At 38.7% G+C, this 24,027-nt stretch overlaps 1 protein-coding gene across 5 annotated transcripts in view; it reads left to right on the top strand.

Moving 5' to 3' along the window:
* The first annotated feature begins 9,336 nt into the window (after nt 1–9,336).
* Nucleotides 9,337–24,027, top strand: part of Lrfn5 (leucine rich repeat and fibronectin type III domain containing 5) — a 264,524-nt gene continuing 249,833 nt past the window's right edge. The window contains exons 1-2 of one of the 5 annotated variants that reach the window (XM_040743022.1): nt 9,337–9,538; nt 10,119–11,018. The gene's annotated coding sequence lies outside the window, so the exon portion shown is untranslated. Of the gene's footprint in view, nt 9,539–9,569; nt 11,019–24,027 lie in introns of those variants that run through there. The other 4 variants (XR_001196705.3, XM_013116037.3, XM_040743023.1 and 1 more) reach the window with 4 other exon arrangements.

Raw genomic sequence — 24,027 nt, 5'->3', positions numbered from 1 at the left:
ATCCTCATACAGCCAGAAAAAACAAAGAACAAATTGTCAATGGCTTTGATTTGGTATTGCTGAATACAAATGGTTTCTATATCATCAGCTTGCTTTGCTGCTCTGGGTAGCCATTCTGCTTCAACTGTTAAACACTTTTTAGTTTAAGAATAGAATAAAACATACTTGGAAATATGTCCTACCATACTGGACAATCTGGTTCACCCATGCTTTGTGTTTGTAACATATGCTCTATTCAATATTGAAATAGCAGAGAAAAATTGGATGTTTCTGAAAAAAATCAAAAAATAAACTGCTAAAACAAAGTTGGTTTAATTCCTTAATGCATTTCAACATCAAAGGCTTAAGTAAAGTAAATAGCATTGAAAAATAGAATACAAAGTTAACAGAGATATCATCTCAACATCATGTCTAATAAAAACACACTGCATGTGTAAATGTGATCTATGGAGTGTCGGAAGGGCAGCACCTTTGCTGGAGTCATAACTGACACCGCAGCACGTTTCATCAGCTTAGAGATGATAGACAGACAATTTCTTTCCCAAAACTAAACAGATTTTGTTCAGAACGCTCTTGACTCTCTAGGGCTGTGCTCAGTACTGTTGACTTTCTGCTTCAGCATTTAATTTTTAGGGCACACAAAACAAAACAAAAACAAAGAAAACAGAGTCCCACTTGAGATTATTTTACCTCTGTAAGACAAAGTATAAACAAAAAAGAAGTAATTATGAGTCTACTAGTACATCAAAAATGATAATGTACATTTTTATGTCTTGAAAACACTGCTTTCCAGAGAAGTAAACCACAATCCCCTCTGACTCTTGCAGTCTTTCTACATCCTATTCTTCATAGATCCTTTGACCTTGGGAGAGGGATGTACTATAGACTTGGAGCTAAGCTTTCTAAGGCTTCTTGTCCTTTGTTTGTTCACCTGTTGTAGGTCTCTGTGTTAATTGCCATCTACTGACAGAAGAAGTGTCCCTGATGAGAGCCATGTGATGCGTTGGTCCACGGGTTTATCTATAAATTATCATATCAAAAAAGGAACCACTGCTTGGAGATATCCTCAGGTTGTATACCTTACTTCTTCTCTTTCTTAAAAATATTACTTTAGCCTCTTGCAACTGAAAAATTAAAAATTAATTATCTTCGTGGAGGATAAGACATTTTGGGAAGCAAATAATTAGCATTTGAAGTTGAAATGGAATTGCTAAATGATAAATGTAAGGAAGTATTAACATATTTTAATAATTATTAACTTGTAATTGGCCTTCATTCTTTGATTCCTATATTCATTTTCTCATTCTTAGATTTACAAAAACTTTTGTATAAATGGAAAGTAGGGAATCATAACAAGCCTCATTGTATGAAGGCTACTCCAGGGCTTCCTAATTATGAACCATGGTATTTGTGAAATAAATAATTAGTGCAATTGAATACAAGCACATCTGTACTTTATCAGTATAACAGAAAATCCATAGTCTTTAAATTTTCCACAAGAAAACATAGAATTAGAGTAATTTCCAAAACTGTAAACAGTCATATATTTGTTTTAAAACAATAACAAAGGGTTCACTTATATATATCTACAATATGCTATGTTCCTATTTGTTGGATCCCAAAATTTGCCAATTTTAAATTTCTAATTTCTAATGTAATCCCACGAAGAGGAAGTTTTATATTATTTTTAACAATGTATTTTTATTTTAAAATGTTGCAGTTTTATAATAGTCATCATGTGTTAATACATATCAAACTAAAAGAAAAATAAGACAATATTTTACTGATATTTTGACATATCTATGCAAAAACAAAACATGTAATGCATGATAGTTTAAAATTAGAACTAAACAAACTTACTTAAAGACAACAAAAATAGTATTGCATGCCAAAAATATATAATGAAAATAAAAATATTTAACAATAGTCACATTTGCTATAAAGTGTGGATATCAATAGGGATTATAATTGGTAGGAAAAATATTTAAAATATTTTACAATGCTTCTGTATTCTTGTTTTACAGTGTTTTACAAAATATCTGATAAATGAATAGCAATTATTATCATCAAATGCTTATTTTCTACTCAAGCAGTTCTAGTTCCCTCTAAAATGGCTAAGACTTACCAATCAGTTGAAGAGACAAGGGCAAACCCAGCAATATTTATGGAAGGAACGTTAATTATGTTCTTTTCATGGCAGATCTTAGCAAGGGGACAGGTATGACACAAGTTCTAATATCTTGAAGTAAAACCTATCTCAAAAGAACAACCACAGAACATGAGTATTTAGATTTTCCTCAGTATTATCCCAACCAAATTTAATAACAAGGAAAATAAAAGTATCAGTATGTCTTTGCGATATTTCTGAAGATTTTAGTATCATTTTGATGGGCACATTTCCTTGGTTTAAAAAGAAAAAAACTTTGTGAGACTGATTTTTTAACATTTTTATTTTTTATTTAAAAAGTTTTATTTTTCATTTTATATACCAACCCCAGTTCTCCTCCCTCTCCCGCCCCCTCACTCTCTTCCCACCCCCACCCACTCCTCAGAGAGGTTAAGGCCTTTCTTGGGGAGTCAACAAAGTCTGAGATACCAAGTTGAGACAGGACCAAGCCCTGCCCGCTGTATAAAGGCTGAGCAATGTATCTCACAATAGGGAATGGTCTCCAAAAAGCCAGTTCCTGCTCCTGAGATAGGTCCTGGTACCACTGCCTGGCAATTGATCAAGCCATATAACTGTCACCCACATTCAGAGGGTCTAGTTCAGTCCCACGCAGGTTCCCCAGCTGTCAGTGCAAGAGCTCAGGTCAGCTGTCTCTGTGGTTTTCCCCATCATGCCCTTGACCCCCTTGTTCACATGATCACTCTTCCCTCTCTTCTACTGAACTTCTCAGTCCAGTGCTTGGCTGTGGGTTACTGCATGTGCTTCCATCAGTTACTGGATGTGGGCTCTATGATGGTAATTGAGGTAGTCACTAATCTGACTAAAGGGGAAGGCCCATTCAGACACTCTCTCCACTACTCCTAGGAGTCTTAGCTGGGTTCATCCTTGTGGATTCCTGAGATTTCTCTAGCACCAGGTTTCTCCCTAACACCATAATGGCTCCCTCCATGCCTCCCACATCTCTGTCTTCTTGATCTCTCATGTTCCCTGATTCTTTGCAGTATACTTTAGTGAAACAGAGTTGTTTATTACATGACTTGAGAGTGTTTCTAATAGCTAACTTACAAGGCAGTCATTAATACCTCTCAATAAGCCCCAAATTGAAGTATCTTCAATTGTTTATTAATTTATCTATGTGTTTATTTATTCAGTGTATGTCATAAAACATGAGCAGAGAATGTATAGTAAACTAGTTTTCCTATCAAAAGCATGACTAGAGGAAAAAACAATTACTGAAGTGGTGGAAGGAAATTCCAGAGTCATGCTATAGAAGTTGATGCCAAAAATTGTTCTGGCAGCGGGGGAAATGGCACAGCGCTTAAAACTACTAGCTGAATAGGCATGAAGAACCTCAGTTTTGATCCCCAGCCCCAATAAACCCTCAGCACTTGGAGTAGGAGAACAAGGAGAATCCTGAGGCTTGCTGGCCCATCTAATCTAATGTAAACAGTTATTTCAAAGTTCAGTGAGAGAACTTGTTTCAAAAATAAAATAAAATAAAATAGGTGGAAATCTTTTGAAAGACACTCAATTTAAAACGCAAATCTTCATATACGTGCACATGATACTGTACCGGCATATGGGCATAACAAACATAAAACACACACACACAGAGGGAGAGAGAGAGAGAGAGAGAGAGAGAGAGAGAGAGAGAGAGAGAGAGAGAGAGAGAGTGACAGAGAGAGACAGAGGTAGATAGAGAGAGAGAGAGACAGAGAGAAGAGGAGAGGAGAGGAGAAGAGAAAATGAGTTCTGGAAGACATTTTGTGCTTTTATACTCATACAATTTATCAGATTTCATTTACTGTAATTCTGAATGCATTTTAATCAAATATATTGAAGTAAATTCTTAATCTAAGTCTCTGGTGGTTGATATTTCAGAAAATTCAACCCTATTGTCTCAAACAAGTGAGTGTCATCTTACTGCCCACTTGTGGTCACCAGTCTGAAATTTGGGTTGTATATAGCCACACATTTATAGGAAAAAAAACAAAACAAAAACTAGATGTGCAAAATAACACTTAATAGCATATATGAACTATGTAATTCACCACAACTCTTTTAACAGAAGAATATTAATGCTTTTCAAATGGCTTATTAGTCCATCTATTAGGATTTATTGTGTCCAGACATATGCATAAATCAAGTCATAACAATAATTCAGACTTTTGTCTTCAAAATAACTACTTAATAATTAGCTTGATTTTAGAATAGAGCTTAAAAATTAAGTGAAAATTATCATGAGGTTATACATATATCTGAGCATATCTGTAAGAACTTGTTTAATGAATTAAAACTTGTTTTTAATAATCTTTCCAAGATATTATAAGAATATGAAAAAGTCTAAAAACCACTTTGCTTAATATCCAGTTCAGTGAGCAAAGATTAGCCAAAATAACCTCATTCTTGCATAGGTTTTAGTAGAAGTTTTATTGTTTAAGGAAACATGTTGCCATTATATTACCAAGATGTACAGACTGTGGTGGGTCACCCACATGTTAGTGTAGATTCACATAATAACCATAATGAGATTCATCCAGTATGACAAAGTAGCTTTGGTGATAGGAGGAAATCAAAATTCTATCATGTCTTAGTATGATTGACATTCTTCAACAGAGTAATACACTGTATCTGTAGTAGCTATCATATCTTTCTTAGGATGGTTGATATTCTTCAACAGAGTGATGCACTGTCTCTGTAGTAACTAGTATCTTTTTTTCTTAGTATGATTGACATTCTTCAACAGAGTGATACACTGTCTCTATAGTAACTACTATCATGTCTTTCTTAGAATGTTGATATTCTCCAATGCAGTGATACATTCTATCACATAAAATGGAGTTTGATTGTCCAGCAATTTTTAACTCTAAGATAAGCTCCTTTCTGTAACTCTCAAGAAATCCCCACCATTCTCAGAACTTTCTTTTCTGCTTTTTTTTCTTCCTCTCTTCTTTTCTCTTCTCTTTACTTTTGTCTCCCTGGTGTTTCCAAATTTGAAATCCAACAATAACTCTTAAAGAGTAGGGTGGGGAGAGACACGATGAGAGGCAGATGTAAAAAGGCATTCCACACAGTGACTAATTGGGTCTTCTGTGTGAGTTCCCTTCTCACTAGGAAATGAGCTGGCTCTCCTGGTATAGTCTTATCATGAGCCTTTCCAGAAAGTTATGTATTCCTAAAGTCAAGTAAAAACTCAACAAAGAAAAAATTGGGGGGCAGTCTTAGTCACAAGTGTACTAAAATGAGTATAGTTGCCTTCACTTTTAGTCCAATTTGTGTCTAAAAACTTATTAAGTGTGACAGAGGGAAATCCAGGCGTTCAACTCTGCTAAGAATTTAGTTGTTTGGGGTAAGACCTAGTTGCTAGAATTCTCTAAACCCATGGGTTTCATGATTAGATACATCAGAAATATGCTCTGAAGCAAACTTTGAGCATTGCAGAACTGTGAAGTCCACAACTGCATGAGTGATTAAGAGTTATGAAGGTCATGACTATGTTAGTTATTAATATAAACTTCAGTACAAGGAATTTGTTTTGGCTTAAGTAATGTTTTAAATGTTCAATCCAGTGCTTTATCTCTCTTTGTTTCTTCATATTATCTCCAAGTTTTAAGTTGACAGAGTCTTTGTTTATCAAAAGGAACCAGAAACCAGTATTTAAGTAATAGTTTGTCACCACAAAACCTGGAGATGTTTCCAATTGAGGCACTCTTCTCAGAAGGTGCAAAGAAGAAAAGAATGAAACAATGTGGTAACATACTTCATGCCTCCACTCGTAGAAATAACATTCATGAGCTCTGTAGTTAATAACCCCCACCATTTTTAAGGATTGGGTTCTAATTTCTCCCTACATTAAAGCAAACTAATGCAAAATTGTAATACATGCAGACATTAGGGATAATTTTTGATATGTACTATTTTGGCTGTAAAATATCCACATTTTAACTTATTGTCTGAAATAGAAACACTCAGTCCAAAAAAAAAAAGAGCCCTCTGGATTGTTTTGTGAACATGAGAATTCCAACATTTATGGTGATCAATTCTTAGGCAACTCATCTGGAGGAGATAGGAAATTGAATTTTTTAAATGATTTGGCATAAGTTTATCTTGGGACTAATTAGCAAGATAGATAGTTTGTTGTGGAAACAAGCCAAATTTAATCCAAATTACTTATTGAGGATAAAATTTTCTTTTAAAATGCTTGATAAAGGAATCATATTCTAAAGTGTGTGAATTCTTGAAATGTAACAGCTTTAGAGTTAACTATTCTCAACAATAGTTGGAAAAGGAAATAAAAACATAACTTATCATAATAACCGGCTTCCAAAAGTTGCTGGATGAGTGTTTGGAGGGTGTAGGGGATGAGCTTGTGTGTGGGATGAGGGGGGATGAGTATATATGTAGGGGATGAGTGTGTTTGCGTGAGGGGATGCGAGTGTGTCACCTTAAAAGAATAAATGAATGGTACTATTTATTATTTTATATTTTATTATTATTCATATAACGAAGTATATTTTATTGCTTTATTTATTACTTTTCTGTGAGCTCTAGCACCCTTTATGAAAAACACCCAGGACCCTCAGTTAGCTTTCAACAACAGTCATGGAAATGCAGCTTTGTTTTCCTGCTCCCTCCTCGGAATTTTGAACTAACCTCCAAAGGACACAAACAACATGGTATCTGCAGAGTGAAAGCTTCCTGCCTGCAAGTTTCCTAGAGGGACGCAGAGTGCGGAGAGGCAAGGCAAACACCTTCAGTAATTAGTGCTGCACTGGAGGCTGAAGTTAAGAGGTCTTTTCTGCCTGCAAAGAACTGAACCTGGAAAGAACGCTGAGAAGCTATGTGCCACTCTCCACTTCATGCAAGCGCGAATGTCGTCTTTCTCTACACAAAACGACACCTGGAGTGTTGCATAAAAAGCACCCCAAGGTGAAATTTGAATTTTGTCTTGTTCCCAACTGTTAAGTTCTCCAGTTGGCCCAATTGGCAGTGATTCCTCTACTCACCTCTGTCCCGGTATAAAATGTAAACAAAAACAAGGAAAAAGGAAATTATCCAATCCAAATAGCAAGGTCATTGGGGTCCTGATTCAATATTTGGATATGGACTTTGTCCCTGACGGGAAACCGCAAATCCTTATTTGGAGATTTCTAGTTCCTTTCAGCTGAGCGGGACAAGTGGGACAGTCCTGAAGGAAAAAAAGGAGTCACCCCCACATCCTAAAGTACTTGGAAGTGCTCATTTGGATCTGCCAGGAGACCGAGCTAGGGCGACTCCACCGGTCGCCCTGGAGTCCTCAAAGCAGCAAAGTTTAAAGGGAAACCAGAAACCAGCACTTTCTCTTGAGTGCCTCCAGAACTGGTCTCCCTGCAGTGCAGGCTCTCACCCAGGATTTCTTGGAATATTCTGTTATCTACTTCTTTGACTAGAAGCTCACCGGATAGCTCTCACGATTTTAGTGGAGACGCTCCAGGACTTCAGGGTGTTGGTTGAAGTATTTGTCCTCCAGAGTCCCTTTGCAGATTTGCATGGAATTTTACTGGTCAGTGCCTAGCTCCTCGGAGCCGATGCTCAGACTCTCGAACTTGCTCCCTGCTCAGCGATCTATGGCTGGAGACTGCTCTGGAACCGGGAACCCCAGTCTGTGGGGCCGAACTGGACTGAGACTGCAAGGCGGGAACCGCAGTCCCAGGCAAGCTCCTCTGAAATCAAGATGCCAGAGGGTTAGCTCCGACTGAGAAACCCAGGGATGCATCACCCAGGGGTCAACCTGGAACCGAAGCTCGGCAGCAAGGGGGGATCCCAGAGAAAAGAGGAGGAAATCGGAGCAGTTGCTACTTGAAATACGCCAGGCTGAGTTCATCGCTCAAAGAGGCAGCTGTGTGGGTCTTGATTACACGTAGGTGCCTGTGCGCGTACTTCCAGGGAGCCCTAGGTGTGCCTGAGTGTGCGCGCCCTTATGCATTTGCAAGGCAGCTGTAAAGCCTCTGGAGTTCCATTGATAGCAAGATTCCAGAGCATATCCTATGCAATGCGAGTCTTTACCAATTACGCGAAGAAGGGCTCCTTGTTAGCCAGCTTCCCAAAGCATCCATAAACGCTTCCAAACAGGTTTGGTTGAGATTGATGTCTGGACTGTGAGAGGAGGTGCGCACAGAAGCTGAAGATCAAGTGCTCATAAACTCTAACCGGAAGCCACTGGGTTCCGACCGGTCAGGTTATGGAACGAAGATTTTTCTTTAATGACATTCTTTAACGGGGTTTCTGGAAGCTTTGTTGGGGTCCGGGTCCGGGTCCGGGATTTGCCTAGGAATCTAAGCAGAATTACAAGAGGAAAGCTAGGGAGGGCCCTGCCCAATCCCTTCCCAGGAGGACCTTTTGGTTTCCCCCTGCACCAACCATACTTCTCCAGCTTCACATCTTTGCCCGGTTCAAGTGACCTAAGTAGCCAGGCCTGCTTTCTGTGGACTACTGGGGCGCAATCAGCTCTGCACACTAAATGTAGTCAGCTCCATCACTTTACGCCGGGTACTGCGCTGATTTCCAAATGTAAATGTTTATTTCAGAATTCGCTCCCTTCTGATTTGTAAGCAAATTACCCATCACGAGTAGGGGACTCTGGAAGCCAACCTCGGGTGCCTGGAAGAGTCAGTCAGTAGCTCCCAGGCTGGGATTCTCTCTGCCTGGTTGGATCTAATCACTTTCCACACTGCCATTAACAGCCAAAGCCAGACCGGGTGACACCTTTATTAAAAATAATTTTAAAAAATCCCCTAACCTCCGGACTGTGGGCGATCAGATGGGCAGTTCCTTGCCAACAGAGAAGGGGGGATGCCCCTGAAGTTCGCTTTCTGCCTTCGGTTTTCAGCGCTTCCCCTCCCCCACTCTAGCCTGCCTGCAACGCCCCCGCGCCTCCTCTGCTTGGGGATTTGCAGGCACCGCTCTGACCCTCTCCTCCCTCCAGCAGTAAATCGGTTCTCCGAACACGTCTAGCTGAGAGTCACAGAGACCAAGAGCTCGGCGGCGCCGGCTTGGGGTGTCGCTTGATTTTAGGGTTCTGGGAGGTGCGGCCGTTCTCATCACTGCAGCTAGGGACTGGCTCACGGCCGCGCGCCCGCCACCGCCGCCGCCGCCGCCGCCGCCGCCGCCGCCGCCTCCATGCTGCAGCGCCGAGCGCAGCTCCTCCGGGCCAGGCAGCTGGCGTGGCCGGCACGCACAGCTCTGGGGAGCGGCTCCGCCTGGCCTACCAGGGAGGCGGCTGCGATCCCCGACCGCAGCTCCCCACCTCTCGACTAAGCTGTGGACTCGCCCCAGTGCCTCGACCAGCGGGAGGGGCGCCCACCACGCTGTGTGCAGCGGCGCAGGGAGGCGGTGAGCGTGTGCACAGCGGCCGGAACCGTGTGTGAGTGTGTGTGTGTGTGTGTGTGTGTGTGTGTGTGTGTGCACGCGCGCGCGCGCATGTGTGTGCGTGTGTGCTTCTAGCCTTCCTTTGAAGATGTGAATGGCTTCTCAGCTAGCCGGTCCTTGGGATTATTCACTTTGGGGAGCTGTGAGCACAAGCCACCCATGTAATTCATGTTGCATGGTCGGTTGTACCAGGAAAAAGGGCGCAACTGAACCGGGCTGGGATAGACTCACGAAACATTCTGGAAACGAGAAATAGGCAGGGGGAGTGGAATAGAAAGATGAATATTGAACGACCCGAGAAGACTTTCGGAATCTCCCGGCTGGCCCTTCCATTTTCCGGCAGGAATCTGGATGTTTTCCACCCTTTCAAGTCATCTTGGTGTTTCTTTAGTGTTTTGTAAGGCGCTTTCCAGCTAGCTGCGTGTGTGTATGTGTGTTTGTGCGCCTGTGGATGTGTGCGCTCCTATCGGATGCAATTGACAATCTTTTTTTCCAACTGCTCAGAAGCAAATGTGTTAACTCAGAGATGCCCCTCCATGCCCAGGTTCTCGAAGAGCGCGGAGGACGCCCAGACCCGTTTTCCTGACTGGATTCCGGGCGACTCCTGGGCCCTGGAGCCAGGTGTATGGATCACTTAATCCAGATGCTTGGAGAATAGCAGTATTAAAAAGCTTCCAGGTACATCGCAAGGTCAAGAGAGGGTCTTGCCGCTGTCCTATTTCCCTGAATTTTGACTTTCCTGTTTTGGTCAGAAGACTATGAACGTGTCTGTCCACAACATTTGAAGCCAAAACTTCACCACTTCGCCTGGTTTACCGTATAGACAAGGTAATGAGGATTGCTTTTCAAACTGCTTAACGAACCCCCGAGGCTTCTATAGCCCTTCCAGGACTCCCTTATTCCCCAGCGAAATGTCACCAGCTTTTGAATTCCAAGGATTTGGGCTGCAGGACAACTCAAAGGAAACGTGATCAAGGGCTATGTGAGATAGCCACTGTTCTCTTTGCCTGTGGGCAGGCGGGCTTCGGGAGCGGATCTTGAGAAGGACCGGTACTGTTTCCCCCTCTGGATGCGGTACTGGGTGTGCTTGTGCAAGTGTGAGTGCGCGCGCGCCCGGCTGAGAATGTGTGAGTGTGTGTGAGCTTGTCTGTGTGTGTGTGAGGCGGCCGCCCTGCTTTTGCCCGCTCCCCGGGCGCGGAGCCACTGGTTTCATGGGGCGATTTGCGCTGATTCCCCACCCAGCGCGACCTGCGGGCAGCGGCAGCAGTGGCAGGAGCCACCTCTCTGACTCCCTAGGATGCGGGTGCTGAGCTTTGGCAAAGGGCAGCGAAGTGATGAGCAAGACCCCAATACGACCCTGAAAGCCACCTGGAGCCACCTTGCCTGGATCTTACCTGCGGGCAGAAAGTCCTCCTATGACCGTCTTTCCCCCTAGAGGCACCAGGTAACAATGAAGGACTACTTGCCTCACCCACTTTCCTTAAGGGCTTGTTTCTAGCATGCTATCTGCATTGCAGGCTACTTTACTTATTAATGTTTTGAAAATCATTAGGAAGGGCTGGGTATCCAAGGGCGCTTGCTCAGTGAGGGGGCATGCAATTCCTGGTACATAGAATGTAAGCCTATACCTGAGTACTTAATGTGGTAGTGAAATCTAGAGATATATGAATACATCAAGCCTGAGGATAGTTTTTTCGAAGGGCCAGGCTTGCTGAACCTGTCTGAAGGTGCCAGAGATGAACGGTTCATGTTTTCTCCAGGCTATGGTTGCTGCGGACCATTTGGTATCCAACACTCCAGATACTGGAGTGAGATACGGTGGTTGTTTCCCCACCCTCACCCAATCTTTCAAAAATCTTTTTTTTTTCTCGCCCTGACCCTTCTTCCTCTTGTGCTGGGTTGTTTTCCTTCCCCTGTTGTGTACGATCTTGCTAGATCCTTTTAATAGTTGTGAATAATGCATTTGGAGACTTTCATGAGAAATGGAGTTTTCTTGGGACTTGCTTAGCATGGAAAGGAATTGTTGCCATGGGTGTTTTGAGACTAGGCGTTTAACTGCCAGGATTTGGTTTGTTGTAGCAGAATAGATTCAGGAAAGAGTCGTTTTTATGTCTAGGAGAACGAGGCCAAAAACCAATAGCCACCACCCAGCCCCTACACCAGCCCCAGCTCCAGTGACAGCATCAGCTCTGGCCCCTCCTGCTTTCTCTCTGAGATGAGCAGAAGCTAGCGTTCCTGTGTTTGTTGTTTGTGGAAATAGGTATTTTGAAAATTCCTTCCAGTGTTTCGATTTAAAACCTGGTTGCATTTGAGGCTGCCTAATTAACATATTGAATCTGATATGTGAAAATGGAGATTCCCTTCCTTTGAGCAGACAGAACTAATTTAGGTAACTTCCAATGCTCCTTATCTTTGCACCTCATTCATTCCTTCATCTCCAATCACCACAGTTGCCTACTCCCTACAGAAAATTTCACTTCTTTCTCCAGGGCATTCGAATTAACAACATAAAGCACTTCCAAAGTAGTCTCATCAATGTTTAATTCCGTAGTGAAGATGGTCTGAAAAATCCAGCTGAGGAGTGCTGGTTTGACTCTAGCCCATTTAGGAGCTGCCTGCTGGCAGCACTCCACCAAGGTTTGGCCTGATGGGTCCTGGGTTCACCGATTTAACAGGCAGAGACAGGCACAGGCTGACAGAGGTGAAGCAGCCTTGTAGGGTTTGCTAAAGCTGTTTAGGAAGTGTAAGGAGACTGTCTGGTTGTCTTCTATCCCCTTTCGTTTCTAATGATATCCATATGATGGCATTTGCAGATTACAAGCTGATGGGTAACTGTTCTAGTTGTCCCTAAGCGCTGATGTCCCCAACTTCTGCTCTCGGAGTCTAGATTCAGCTGCTGCTGCAGCCCTTGCAGGGTGGTGGTGCTACAAGGCCATGTATGCAGCCGGCTTTGGGGGCTGGGCTTCACCACTGCAGCTGGCAGGTCTGCTTTGACACTACTTGGGGCGGGGCTGGAGATCTCAGCAGGCACCCTGGCAGACAGTGGAGCTCATTGTAGCTGTGGTGGCTTCCCAGGTCTGAGGGAAGAGAAATGGGAGTTGAGTAGGGTGGTGGTGTTTGACTGTCTATTATGGCTTCAGCTCCCTCATCACCGCCCCCCCATTATGAACATTCAAGAATATATAATGAAAGCTGGCTACAAAAATTGTTTGACATTCACACATTGCATGATTTATCAGGATTGAAACCTTGAAGCTAAGTGTTTATTTCCTAGATTCCTGTTTCTTTTTTCTTTTAAGCTATCCTAGATTCCATAGGGTCATTTACAGCCTAATTTTGCCTTCAATTAAAACGGTAGCATATAAAATCAAGTAATCTTCTACTTTATACTCAAACTTGAAGTCTAAGTGGGCCACTTTTCAGACAGGTTTAGTGTTTAACTTCAAGGCAGAGGAAGGACATAGAGGCTAACTCAATTCTGACTGTAAGAAAATCCATACTCCACTGTCTGAGGACTGGGGAGAAAAAATAATCTCATTGACTACATTCAAAAGATACAGAGGAAATAAGGCACCAAACAAACAACAGACAAAAAGATAATTCCCCCCTCAAATTTATTCTCTCTTTATTTTAGGGAGTTTATTTGAAATCTGTCACTCGGAAAATCCTACATACAAAGATGACTTATGTGGTAAACATCTCATAATAATTTGCAAGCAAATAAGCCTAACCCAGAAGATGACTAAGAAAAATAAAATTCTGCTGAAGAATGTTGGTGCTGAAAAATAAATATTTTCTCATTTCAGTTTCACTTCCCTTTGGCCTTTTCTCACTGTGGATTTCTTCTTTTGCAAGTCAGTTCTTATCTTTGTGCACCCATCCTCAGGGAAGGCAGACAAATCCATAAACAAGAATTGAAATCCTCAAAATCTAGAACATACATTGTTATGTGGTTTAGGTTTATAAAGGTCACCACTTTGTGGGACTGGAGTTAGGCTTAATGCCATAAGGAAATAGATCTTCTAGCAACAGGAAGGAAGGGAGGAAGGAAGGAAGGAAGGAAGGAAGGAAGGAAGGAAGGAAGGAAAGCAGGTTAAAGCTGGGTTGGAGATATTTTCCCATCCCCTTGTTAGACTTTATCCCTGGTCAGAGGTTATTGGATAGCCAATGGGTGAAGAGATTGAAGAGAAGAAACGCCCCAGCAGGGATCACCTCCTCCTTGACAAATCTTTCTTAGTCATTTCTAAAAGGAAAAGAACACAAAACATCAGGAAGCAGAGTTAGCTTGAAAGGAGTTGACACTAGATTTTCTTCCTCTAGATAAGGTCTTTTTGTGAATTCCTTTTCTCTTTTGAAAAGAATGACCTTGAACAAGATCTGTATTCTGGGTTTTTCATACCTCTTTTTTTAGATTAAAAATGTAATGTATACATGAGTATGCTTGTATATTTCAGTGTTATTATCAGACTCATGTACTAGTTTGTTTAGGGAGAGTTCATCAATGCATGTCTCTCCCTGAAACCAGACAGACAATACTTTCTTTTCCCCCCCAGAGAAATTGAAGAGCTGTAGGTATCTGAGGAAGAACTGCCCCACCCTTATTTCTTTTTGTTTTTTAACTATTATTTTTTCTCCTGACCTTCGATAGAGTTATGTTGTTGAAGCACTATCCTCTTGTACATGTTACATGTATAGTTCCATGTTACACGCACCTCCATCTTCTTGGAGGAATATCATTTTCCTTTATAAATGAACGTCAGTTCACTGCTGCTTGGAGCACTTTTGACTTGCTGGTTTTTCTGAGTTTCCTAGCTGGTGAAATCAGGACCAGGATTTCTGCTGACTCCCTTGCTGTGCTGGTACATGGTCAAGACTGAATACTTGCAGCTATCTAATACCATTCCTGACCATAAGTGAAATTGCTCTGCAACAACTCCTGGGGTCCTTGTCATCTCCATATCACTGAAAGTATTTTTTTCCAATATTGAATTAAGAGGATGAAGAACAGTCACTTGACTTTTTGTTTTTCAGAATTAACTAATCTGTTTCTTTCTTAGTCTTTTTGTTTAGTCAGATATGGGACATACTGGCATTTCTTCGTGGGTTCATTACATTTTTTGTAATATACAAATAGTTCTAAGTTTTATGTTTCATGGAATAGTAAACACTTAAATGTAGGCCTCCTACATGTGAATGAGACTCTCTAAGATACAAAAATACCTGATTTTGTTAAATCATTTCAGTGACACATGTACAAAGTTACGTCTAGACAATGAATCCACTTATTAAGTTTCTGTAGCTCACGTTCTTATTCCTGCATCATCCTTCAATCTTAAAACCTAAGGAAATATAAATTATATACTCCTTGGTATTACGCATGGTGAAGTTAGTAAGTTCTTTTTTTGTAATTATAAAAATCGTTTTATTCAGTGGTAAGCCATTTTTTATTATACTCCATCAACTTACATTTTACAGTGCTATGAAGCCCTCAAGAAGTAAAGAGGAAACAGAATAATTTAATTCAGAAATAGTTAGTGCTATATTTAAAACTTTTAAAAAATATCATAGCATTCTGGCAGATACTGCTTTGACAGAAGGCTTTTTGCAATACTATTTGATAATCTAAGAGTAATTATGAATGATAGGTAACAAGTGATTGAAAATTACATTGTAATTACATGGTTATATAAATATACTATCAGTGTACTGTTGCCAAGTAAAGTGCATGAATAGGCTTTAGTATTTAACCTACAACAGTATTTATATTTGTCTGAAACTGATAGTTCATATTTCTTAACCTACAAAATTAGGTGGGAAGTTACACAGGAATTCCCCAGGATGTACAGGAAAATGTCAAATGATATTTTTTTTTAGTTTCCTAGATGGTAAATTCATGTAAAAGAAATACATCACAGTTAAATCCTACACATATACATAATTCATATGTGTTACAGTTCCTATGAAGAATGATTTCAGAATTTGGAAAGAAAATGTAATCTATTTTTAGATTTTACTACATAAAAGGCCCTAGAACAGACATAATAAGATAATTGATTAAAGGAAAGAGTACTTTGAGCAAACGTTGGAAAGAGTTTCTAAAATTTACAAAATGTTTGAAAAAAAGTAAGACTATCTCAGGATATTCTCAATCACAGCTAATATGTGTAAATTAAACAGGAACAGAAGTCAAACAATTTTGCTTATCTTCATCCCATTCCCTTTGCTCTTTTCAGCTCCATGGAGAAAGTACTAACAGTCCAGGAAAGAACATTTTTTTCTATTGGTTTTTTGAGACAGGGTTTCTCTGTATTGATTTGGAGGATGTCCTGGAACTCACTCTGTAGACCAGGCTGGCCTGGAACTCACAGAGATCTACCTGCATTTGCCTCCCAAATGCTGGAATTAAAGACATGCATCATCAATGCCAGGCAAGGAAAGAACGTTTTACTTATTCTCTTTTGACTTCTCCAAATCTAAGAAGGGCTTTCTTCATGCCAGGCACACACTCTGCTGTTGAGCTTACCCCCAGCCACATTTCCTATCTTGAAATAGATTTTACTGGGCCTCAGTGACATCACTAGAGCATATGCTTATTAAAGTAATTTGTAGTTAGAAGAATAATAACTACATTAAAGCTTACTCTCTTTGGTATGAAATTAAGTATTTTACTAATTTGATTTTTTATTAACACATCTTCTGTATTTGAAAAAATCATATTTATGCATTCAAACAATATTAAGAGAATTTGGAAGACTTTGATCATATCATGTGAAAGTGGAGAAATTATACTATATCCAGACTTTTATTAGAGTCAGATTTTTAGGTATTGGTAAATATTAAATTATTGATATATGTTACTGATAAGTCTAAAAATAGCAACAATTTTATGAAATATAAGTAAAAATACATCTGTATCATAAAAAACCCAGTCATGTAAATTTACCCTCAAATAAGTTTGTTTAAAATATTGAATGCTTTAATTAAATGTTCATGTACACAGTATAGCAAACTTATTTATTTTTGTATTTTATTTACTTTTATGAATAACAGTGTTTTATCTGTATGTATGCATGTGTGACATTAAAATGCTTATAATTTATGTATCAACAGTGATGCTTTATTATAACGTGCAGGATATATCCTAGTAATACTTATAGTCACTGATCTTTTAATTCACTATGTCCTATTCAATACCATTATATCTAATTTGAAACTGAAAATATGTTATTTAGAGGAGTTATGGGAGACAGTCAGGAAGCACATTATAATGTGACCCTGTCAATGGAGTCTTAATAACATGAAAATTATAAACACGTAAGTTTGAGATACATTTAAGTAACTGATATTTGATCCTCTTTTAAGAATATCTTGTAGATATGAGGGGTAATATTGGGAAATAATAGCTGTGTTCTGGAGGGTTTGGTTTTATGCAGTTGTTATCAAGATGAAATTTGAGTTTTCATTATTTATGCTTATCCCTGTGCAACCTAAAATGCAAGCCATTCAACCTCTCTGAACCTATTGTCCTCACTTATAAAATGAGGTAGTCAGAATGTAGGCATTGTGATTTTGATCTTCTCTTCATTAGTTTTCATAAGCCTAAGGAAGAACAATAAAGGTAAAGGGAAGGCTTTAAATCCTATAATTGGGATAAAAAACTATAAGATTACAATGACCAGGGAAACCATGGTCAATGTGTTCACAGATCAAGCAGATGGTGGAAAATGGGATTTGTTCAGGTTTAGGAAATTTTAGACTCTAGGTGCTGATCCACGGGTCAGTGCATTACCTACCCAAACCTTTTGCCACTGGGATATGTTTTGACATGTGATGGATATAGAACTATGAAACTACTAATTTTTTTGACATGCTCTTGGGAAGGACATGAAGGTTCCCTGCCACTGACTTCCTGTACCTTTAGTAACTTCAAAATCACTTTACCAAAACTGATTATTCTATATTTATGTTAAGTGTATCATAATGTCATACTTTTGTTTGATATAAAATTTTGGAATTCAGTGGCCTCTAATTAATTTTTGCATGGGGGTGGTAATAACATACATGGAACACCTTATTCCTGTTGATGCTACTTGGAGTATTAGAGCTGAATTACATCAGACTCTCAATCCATAATTACCTTGCTTATACACACATTAGTCAGGGACACTTTTATTTTATTGCTTTTAACCTTTTTACATTTTATTCTCAGTAATGTTGTTCTCATTGTCTGAACAGATGTTTGGGACAGATTCTGATTTGGATGGTCCCCATTTCACTGAAGCACAGAATCAATGCCAAGAAATAATGTAGATTTCAGTAAGACCATCATTTCTACTTTTGACTTTGGCACAGAGATGAAAGAAGCCACTCTTGTACTCAACAAAACTTTCTTCCACCTGAACCTGAGTAGAGACTTAGAGCCCTTTACACAATAATCTAAGATGGTTGTGAGAGGAAACATATTTTTGCTTCTGAGTTTAGACTCTAGTAAAGTGTTTGAGTTACTTAATCAACATTACAATTACATACTTTACTCATAGTGGTCAAGTTATTTAAATATTTCCTACTACCCACCTTGCAGATTGTGATGACATTCTTCATGTACCTCATACAAAACAATGAAACAGAAAAAGACAAGATGCATAGATGGGCACTGGTGGTGCACGCCTTTAATATCAGTACTCTTGAGGCAGAGGCAGGAGGATCTATGTGAGTTCAAAGCCACCCAAGGCTGCACAAAGAAATGCTATCTGGAATAACCACTAGAGAGATGGCTCAGTGGTTAAGAGCACTGGCGCTCTTCCAGAGGACTTGGGTTCAATTCCTAGCACCTACAATACAGCTCACAACTGTCTATAACTCCTGTTCCAGAGGATCTGGCACCCCTACACAGACATGCAGACAAAACACCAATGCACTCAAAAATATATGTTTCAAAAAACATTTAAATTATTCACTCCTAAGTTGTTTAGTTGGATGCATTAGGGGCTTTCTGAGGTAAACAAGAATGACTATAATCATGTTCTTTATACTCTTTAATGATTATTTACTTGCTATCTAATACATGCATTAAAAACTCTCAACAATTGTCTCTCTTAAGACACAAGTCATCAAGGCATAGATGCTATTATGGGAAAACCTCATTCTAGAGCAACAGCAAACTGTTTTTCATGGAAAAAACCTTGTCCAAATACAGTCATGTTACTAATCTTGCCTTTGCCTTTTAATTTAATGCCAGAACTAGATGGTTTATTTCTAGACTATTAATTAATTTGTTTGCATGAGCTTTTAGAAATAAAATCAGCATCTGAGCTCTAAGCAGCCCTCTCAGCTTCCTTATGAAATTAGCTGTTTTCTAACAAGGTGAGAGAGGTTGAATATGGGAAGGTGTAGTAAACCTCCCTTTTCCCGGTAGCACTGAAGAATCAGTCTTTATATAAAGACTATACCTGTAATCTGAAATGCTATTCTTTTGGGGCATTATGCTTAAAATGATTTTTTTTACTAAAGTTTTACCCATAATGTGAATGAAAATACTTATCAAAATTAGCATATCAAGCATAAATATAGTTAATGTCTTCTTAATAACTTCTCGTCTCCATTGTACATGCTAGTGATTGCAGATGGTCCTCAGAGGACAGTCCAATGCATGTTCTGAGAATTTACATTCATTCTTTCCATTTTGCTTATGTCTTAACTGTATTTGTCTTTGTTTTACTTTGGTTTTATGAATGTATTTTCCAGTCCACCAGTTTCACTTTTTTTTTTAAATTAGGAAAACAGTACAATTGTTGGATATGAGAGCCTTAGACTGAGTTTTAAGGCTTCCTACGACATGCTCTTTCCTGTCTTTTGTCTTCTAAGGGAGTTAATGAATGGTACCAACAAATCTTAGATATTATGTAGTAGATGACAGCACCAGGACGTGGCCTTATTGCCCTGTTCGTCTTCTTCTGAGATAGTACCCTACTTCAGCTGCTGCTGGGTTCTACTTCCACTTCAAACAGTAGACTTGCAGTTTCATCGTTAGCAACTCCACTGTTTTGTTTTTGTTTTTGTTTTGTTTGTTTTGTTTTTTGAGGCAGGGTTTCTCTGTGGCTTTGGAGGCTGTCCTGGTACTGGTTCTTGTAGATCAGGCTGGTCTTGACCTCGCAGAGATCTGCCTGCCTCTGCCTCCTGAGTGCTGGGATTAAAGGCCTGTGCCACCACCGCCCGGCAGCAACTCCAGTTTTAAAAATTCAAACTGAAGCTCAGAGCATTTAATATTAGATGGACACAGTGTGCAACAAATAGATGAAAAATTTAGAACTCAAAGCTAAGTACTTCTGATTCTAAAGAAGGTGCAAAGGCTTCTATGCCTGTGGGATTTCCCCTGTAACCTACCTCTCATGATAGTTTGGTTATGATTATTACATGTATGTGATCCAACCTCCTATTTAGATGCAGTCATGTTTCCAGTGCACATAAAATTCTTTATTTTGTTTGCTTATTCCATCAGCTCATAAACTGCTCAATTTTATATTTGTATGTCTAGAAAAGGCTTTGTGGGTAGCCAGTAGGGGAGTTAGAATTTGCTAGTATCAGAAAAATTTATACTGAGTCTAAGATATGAATATATGCTAAACATTTCAAGCTAGTTTAATTCCAAATTTGCATCTCCAAAAGGGTCTTTTGTCTATGTCACAGTTAAATCATATCTAATTTTTCTTGTTAACTTAATTACCAGAATAGAAAAATAGATAATTTTGCAGTATTAGTGTAAGATGAGACTTAGAGATCATACATCTGTCACTAAAGTGTAGTTACATCCTGCATTTCACTTATCATTTTTTCTCCCTTTGCCTGAGATTGGCACAGGCTACATAGGCTGTCTTTAATTAGTATTCAGGTTTTACTCCCATTACCTTCTTCTTTTGTACAAAGTTAGGGAAGAGTACAGTAATAAGTCTATGTTCTTAGCTTCAGTCATGATGATAGTTTGTCTTTGTCTGTTCATAAATTCTAGACATATTCAGGACAGATCATCTCTGGAGTAAATCCTCTGGTATGTCCTCATTTGGGATCCATGTCATTTCTCTTGATGGAGTAAAATATCCACCCATTCTTTGTATCTTAGTGAAAACTGAGTTTTGCTCGTTTCCCTCTGAATCAGAACTGGTCTGAACCTTACTTTGAGATGCAATGTAACAGAACTGCTAGAAAATGATTTGCAACTGAATCATCTCAAGACCATGTGGTTTTCATTTTTTTGTTCCTCTGGGAAAATATTCCTAACATGTAAAACAACTCAGACAGGTCCCTCTGACTGATTTCTGAGATGTGTGCCTCAGGTAATAGAACTGTTAATCAGATGCCATGGGTCTGTCGAAGGAAAACAAAATCTTGTTTTTGAAGAAGTCTTTTCAATAAGTGTTTACTTAAAATTTGCCTCCTCTATGCATACTGCCTTCAGTCTGTGGAGTAATGTATTTCCGAGGAAGAATGTTTACTTTTTCTCAACTTTTAGAAGTGTTTGTTGGTTCTGCAATAGGTTCCTTGTCTAAGAGGATTCCTAGTGTTGCTGAATGTACACAATATTAATTTCAATCTGTAAGATTGTAAAGCAGCCACTTATGAGTGCATATGAGAAGTTTCCATGAAAACCATTGTCTTATAGCTGGGTTTCCTGCCATTAACATAATATCTAGGAAAAAATGAACCTTGTTTCTCCATATTGCATTTGGTCTTGATTTATTCCAGTGTGATATTTTTGTCATTGTCAAAAATTACATCCAACAATGTGAGGTGCACTCTCACCCTGAACTCTTGGGGGAGGGTTTAGGCCCTGCCCTGTATGAAATGACAGACTATGGACACCCCAATGGAGGGCCTCACCCTCCCTGGGGAAATGAGGGGATAATGGGGGGGTTGGGGGGAGGGCATGGGAGGAGGGGAGGGAAAGGGAGAGGGACCTGGAACTGACTTGTGAAGCAACCTTGTTTCTTATCTAAATTTAAACTGAAAAATAAATTTAAAAAAAGAAAAGCAAAAAAATTTACATGATATAATTTTTTCTTATAATTTTGCTTCAGTAATTCATATTTAATATTCACTTCCTCAGTAGATTAGATTTGGATTGGGAAATTTATGCTATGCTGGGTTTTGAATGCTTTGTTATGTAAAGCTAATAATATTGTCACTAACTGTTCTACCTAGGTTAATCATAATGTACAGATACAATAAGCTATTGGGTCTAGGTCATAAAGAAGTTTTTATTTTTATTTTATTAAATAATTTGTTTTAAAAACTTTATAATTAAAATGAGAGTTGCCATAGTCCATGTTTTGTTTTCTTCTTGGTAAAAGAGATATTTGTAATGAAATTATACTTCATTCTCATGTTATTATTTCAATGATATATTTTAACTATAAATTTGAATTTTTTGATTATGTTGAATATGGAATATCCTAATATATTCGCTATTATTTCTTACTGTGTTTTTTTAAGTTTATTATTAGATAAATTATGTTAATTTAGTTATTTGTCATTCTAACTACTAGTGATTTCTAAAATAGTAATGTGTATGTTCTATGTATTTCATGTGTCAGTATATATAAAAATTGATTTGTAACATAGTATTGATTAGTTTCTTCAATTGTAAAATGGTACTGGTACTGTTATGTACCCCGAAGGCTTGGAGGGAGAATAATGAATTATGTGCATTTCACACACTAACTCCCCAATAGCTGAACAGAATCTGCAATTATTAATATTATTTTATAAGAAAATTATAATTTTGTACACAGACTAGGAATAAATATTTTCATATACATTGCACATTCACTGAACTGAAGAGGAAGTGCAGTTATGCTTCCAGCTCAGGCTGTGATATTTGGCTTTAGTAACTGCTTGTTGCAAGTGTTCTGCTTTCCTTGACAAAAGTCAGGAAAGAAAGAGGCTTTTAGGAAAATATCAAGTAATACTTTACTTTGCAGATTTAAGGTATAACTTTCTTCTTTATTAGCAAGTTTAAATGTAAAGACTATATAGATGTAGAGTAACTAATTATTGGCAAGTTAGATGGTATAAAATATTAAAAGCAACCTCAAATAGTTTGAGATTCTCAGGACTGGTCAGATAAGCTACTCATAATAACTACTTGATGGACTTTATAGTTTTGAAGTAATTCAGGAAAACTTTTGTGAAGAAAAAAATGTATGAAGTTATAGACAAAAAAGCATGGTGCTTCAGGAAAGGCCATTCATTGTTTTAAGGGAAATATGACCTTGTTCAGTGAATTGTAAAGAAATAAATAACTTCTGTTCATTCATCATTCAGGAAAATGGACTGTATTTTAGAGAAGAGATCTAACTTTGCCATTGTGCTTACTTGTCTCTGAAAACTCTGAGTTTTCTTGGGATGTCTTTCTTTGAGAGGTGAAGTTCTTATCTGAGTAGCCACATGAATATGTAGATTTAGCACATATAACTTAATTGAAATGAAATTGATAAGTCAATGTGTAATTAATGCTTAAAATTATACATTAAAGTTAGAAAAATTAAGTTTCTTTTAGCCCATATGTTATTTGTAGCATTATATCTTAAAGGTATTGGTAAATAATTATTGATGAAGAATTTATGCTCTGGTAAGGAAGGTAGTTACAAGGAATTTGGAAAGAAAGAAAGAGAATTTCAGTGACACATATCAGCCTTGCTGGAAAGTGTGTCTTCTGGCTGAACTGGTTGACTAACTGAATTGACAATCACATTTATGTGAAGAATGTTTTAAATTTCTGAATTTAGGAGGTGGCTATATACATAAGAACCTACTCATATGCTACTACAGAAAGAAGTGAGTTTTATTTTATAAGTTAATTCTTAAACATATATCCTTTTGGTTGACCTAGTACCCACACATGGTTTGTACCTGTTCTTGACTGTGACATATAAACTGAAATAAACTCCTTCCTTCCCAAGTTAATAAACAACAAGAAGCAATGAAGTAATATTTTAATATTACTTTTTATTTGTTGAAATGATAGTTTTGTCATCTTTCCCCTCACTTTTCCTTCCACCAATCCGTCCCATGTGTCCCCTAAGCTCCAAGTCTTGAGAGGTGACTATGGTATCTGGAGCACTTGCTGAAATCAGGGAAACACGTATTTGGGGAGAAACAGCAACAGAATAGGAAGAGCAGGGTACAAATGATTTGAAAGGATGGATAAAAAAACAAAATCAGGCAAATTCAGTGTCCTTTTAAAGTTTTTCTTCTTTTGTCTCTCCTCAAATGCTATTTGTGAAGTGTCACTAATGTTTGGAATAAGAACTCTCTCAACCTGTCTCCAAATACAAGATAGTGAAGGTTCCCTGGCTAGTGCAGTAATTCAAGCAGGCCCTGATGCATCTTAGACAGAAGGAATCCATGTGAACTGAATGTATTTGGAATTATCACTCACTTGGACAAATTGTTTCTAT

Source organism: Mesocricetus auratus, unplaced genomic scaffold (genome assembly GCF_017639785.1).
Source record: "Mesocricetus auratus isolate SY011 unplaced genomic scaffold, BCM_Maur_2.0 Super-Scaffold_15014, whole genome shotgun sequence".
NCBI lineage: Eukaryota > Metazoa > Chordata > Mammalia > Rodentia > Cricetidae > Mesocricetus > Mesocricetus auratus.
Note: the sequence above shows the minus strand (reverse complement) of the source record. Positions and strands in the feature narration are given on the sequence as shown.